Source organism: Montipora foliosa, chromosome 13 (genome assembly GCF_036669935.1).
Source record: "Montipora foliosa isolate CH-2021 chromosome 13, ASM3666993v2, whole genome shotgun sequence".
NCBI classification, from domain to species: domain Eukaryota; kingdom Metazoa; phylum Cnidaria; class Anthozoa; order Scleractinia; family Acroporidae; genus Montipora; species Montipora foliosa.
In genome coordinates, this window is record NC_090881.1 from 26,782,823 (window position 1) to 26,787,032 (window position 4,210).

Genomic DNA, 4,210 nt, shown 5'->3' on the forward strand with positions numbered 1-4,210 from the left:
AATGGTTTAATGTACAAATGCCTGTGGACAGAAAAGGTTGTCGGAAATCTCTTGTTTTTCTCTACCCAACATGGTGGCGATGACGTAATGTGAAACCCACCAATAATATCTTTCAATTTCGTTGCCATGGTGAGGCAACGATCCATTTGCGGATGACTTCGCCAGCGTTGCACAATGCGAGGAAGATGAAATAAATTAAATAATGGCACGATAATTAAGACCACGCTGACGTTGCCATTATTGTGGCTTAAGCTTTCTATTCCAACAACCTTTGTAACTTTGGAGTCTTTCTTTTTGTCCTTGCTAGTTGATAACAGTTTTGTAAATTTTAATTATATTAAAGTGCAATGCACTTAGTGGTGCTTTGTGTGTTAGCAGGTTACAATAAACGTGGTTAAACTACAAATAGATTTCGTTGTGAAGAAAGTTACTTGTCTGTCCAAGTGGTTGGTTCTCACGACAGTTGTGCATCGTGTGATAACATCAAGGACACCTTGGATGCTTCGTAGCAGCATTTCAGAACTTGTCACTGACGTGCACGTATGGATGACAATTTTTGCTGCCCGGATTTCGAAGTGATAAAAGAAGAGATGGGTGAATGGTGAATGCAGAAGGAATTGTCTTTAACCAGACCTGTTTAGGATCCTGGAACAACTGGAGAAGTTAGAGGTACTTACTTACCTGAGAGGCAGTCACCTGTTACCGGCCAGAATTAGAAGCCAACTTGACTCAAGTGAATCTTGTGGCTCATAGTGACTTTTTAATCCCTTTTGCATCTTCGACTCGTCTCTTACGTTTTCTCAGAGTGAAGAGCCCTTGATTCATACTTTACAACCAACTTACCTCTCTACAGAAAATGCTGATGGGAAAGTTCATAAGGAAGGAGTGACTTTTTTCACACAACCTTTCGAGCTCCTTACAATTTTTTTCTAGCTAATCTGCCATCTTACTCTCAAACACTATCTTAGATGTTGTGGAAAACATTCAAAAGGAAAGCAGAATCCTAGAAAACGTGACTTTTCAATGTGGCAGACTCATAATGATAATTTACAGATGTAGTAGACATTGGTATTCAAAATATTCACCAAGGTCACCAAGATGTGTATTTGAATGTGATCCCACACACTTGTCTGGGGGGTTTTTATCTACCATCTTCATAGTCACAGTTCGCTATTGAAGTTATCTTTATGCTGTTGTTGTTGTTGTTGTTGTTAAAGTTTATTTGTGTTGAAAGGTGATCAGAAAAGTGGATCGTGCATCAGGTTCCCCTCGAGTCACAGAGGTCCATTGATTTATTTCTCAATTTATTTCTCAATTTTTTTGCTGTCTTTTATGCAAAGTTCTGTTCCTGTAAGTCACGCCAGGTTTCTGAAAATCCGGCCTGCATTTTGAAATTTCCTGTATTAAATCTTCATAATTTTCGATTATAATCTTCTACCGAGTACAAATTTAAGGTATCTCCTTATTTTCCCCGTCTGTGTCTGACTCTACTTCGAAGCCCTGGTATTGGACCACTCCCACCTTTAGCCCCGGGTTCAACTCTTATTAAAACGCTCATAGTCAGCGCTAGAGAGTCTCTTGTTTTCATATCAAGAGTTACTATGTGAGCGCCAAGAAAATCAGCCACAAACGAAAAGGTAACAGTCTCGATACATTTGTTAGTTTCGAAACATTTGGAGCGCACATCTAGTAGAATTACGGGCCCTCACAGACAGTTTATCCTGCTGTCATAGGCTTTGTGGTTAGGACGGTTTTGCGTGCACCGGATTCAAATCCCGCTTAGAACACTGGCTAAATTTGTTTCGAGGGTATAGAGCGGTTTTCAATTTAGTGTCGAAAGTAATTAGCGAATTACTTTGGTTTTGCATTACTTCACTCGGTGATTGGTTCAAAGTTCTCGCGCCACTTTTTCAACCAATCAGAAGTGAAATCAAAACCAATCGCGGCTCGCGCGTGCACATTTTCGCGCGCTTTGTGTCGGCTCCGTGTAATTACTGTGAGTTTTGATTGGTTTACTGGATTGTCTCCGTCCTTTTTGATTGGCCAAAGTAACTACTTTGGTTTTGGTTTTACGACACTCGATTGAAACTCGCTCTATGTGGTGATGCCCTTGAATAGTTTAGATCGAACCTGTCTGAGAGGAAACGTGTTATTGTCAACCAGAAATCCTCCAAGACCTTTGATGTTGATTGCAGTGTTCATTAAGGAAGTTGTCTCGAGTCCGTCCTCTTCATTCTCTATGTCAAGAAACGCATTGGTTCATGGCTATGCAGATGACACGCAGCTGTATGTTTCTTTTCATTCCAATTCTTCAGCTGCTGAAGATCTTGCAGTCAAGACCATGGAGAGTTGCGTTGAGGATGTTAGAACCTGGCATGTTTGCAATAAGCTGATGCTGTGACATTAAATCGCGAGACAGTCTTAGGAACTTAGGTGCTTGGTTTGATAACCACCTATCTATGAGTACCCATATTGGGAGGCTTTGTAGTAAGGCTTTCAGGGGATTGTGTAATATTAGGTAAATTAGGAAATATCTGTCTGAGAACTCCACAAAGACTCACAGTTAGATTACTATAATCAGTCCCTTTTGTATGGTCTTCCTCAATATCAGTATGATCGTTTACAGAAAGTACTTAATGCTGCTGCTCGGTAACTTGTCTTATTCCTAAGTTTGAGCATATTTCTCCAGTACGTTCTTAAGCGGCTTCATTGGTTGCCAATTCAGTATAGAGTAGAATATAAGATTGCGCTACTAGTTTTTCAGGCGTTGCATGGATTTGCTGCAACTTATGTCAAGGAGCTAATTAATGCTAAACTTGTTACTGGGTATAGTTTGAGATCTGATTCTGGAAATTTTCTGCAAGTTCCACGTGTAAGGTGTAAGACCTTTGTCGAACACTCATCTGCACACGCAAGTCCTACTGTTTGGAATGCTCTGTCATTAGACTGCGAGCAGTCCCTTAGGATGGTCGCGCGAGCGAGGAAAGCGCGAGTGAGGAAATCGAGCGAAAGCCGAGGGGAAGCCAGTTTCCCTCTCGGCCAATTCGCTCTCTCCAGTCCTGCCGAGCTTAGACTTGACTGAAGACGGACTGCTCGCAGTCTACTCTGTCATAATCACTTAGAACATATGATAGTATGAACTTTTTTAAAAAAAAAGGACTTAAGACCCACCTTTTTAGGAAAGCGTTTATTAAATTCTCAACCTCAGTTAAAGCATTTCTCGTGCTCTGATTGGTTCACTCGATCTCGGTTATCAGTTCGTATACCTTAGTTTGACCTTATATGGCAAATGATTGCGCTAAGCGTTGCTCAGTTAAAATTATTTTCGCCGGAAAGCGAAATTTCTCTCTGAATAAAGAAGTACGTTTAGAACTTCGCGAAAAGGTAAGCAATGTTTTTGTGATGAGCCTGCGTCTGTCTGCCCACAAGGTATTACACAATTTTGCTCGGATTTTCTCGGTTTTTTCTCTCATATTTCGTATTTCCAAACTTTTGGAGTTTAAGGAATTTAATAAAACAATTATTCCATTCACGCTTGTTGGATTTGAGACTGTTTAAAGCCACCTCGGCGCTACTTGCCTCGTTGGCTATTTACCATCTCATACCAACGCGGGCGCGCTCATGCAATAATTGTTAAATATTTGTATTATATTTTAGATTTGTTTGTATTTAATTATAGATGGTTATATACGATTGTATTATTATTTTTAGATTGTAAAGCGCTTCAGAATATTTTAATAATTAAGGTGCTACGGAAGTTTAATAAATTTACTTATGTTTTATTTATTTTAAATGCAACCCTACGTAACGCGCTTTTGTAAATAATCAACTTGTTGACTCCTGCTAGTTCAAGGCAGTTTTGGTTTTGTTTGTGACGTCATCTTACGGCCGTCTGTCCATTCGTTACAACTTTTCATGTGAGCTAAACGGCAGGAAGTTGCATAGGCTGGAACCCGCCATTTTTTGGCGGGATGTTGACCCTGCTTTTTAGTAAAACAAGCAAAAATTTTGAAGGCCAAAAATTAAACAAGCTTAGTATCTTTTTAATATGTCGTACAACGAGGAAAGAAGAGAAAATGAAAATGCGCTGTTTGTTTTCTTTTCCTGTTGAAATTGAAATGGCCAAAGAACAAAAGTATTTACGAGTAAGCGATACTCGACGTGAAAGAGAGCGACTAAGAGCACGAGAAAACCGGAAATATCAATGACA

The 4,210-nt window shown here is 39.8% G+C and overlaps 1 protein-coding gene across 1 annotated transcript in view; it reads left to right on the forward strand.

Annotated features, from left to right (window-relative positions):
- Positions 1 to 410, forward strand: part of LOC137982932 (uncharacterized) — an 11,526-nt gene extending 11,116 nt beyond the window's left edge. Inside the window, exon 8 of the mRNA XM_068830094.1 lies at positions 1 to 410. This exon is cut by the window's left edge and continues 1,279 nt beyond it. The gene's annotated coding sequence lies outside the window, so the exon portion shown is untranslated.
- Positions 411 to 4,210: the final 3,800 nt, after the last annotated feature.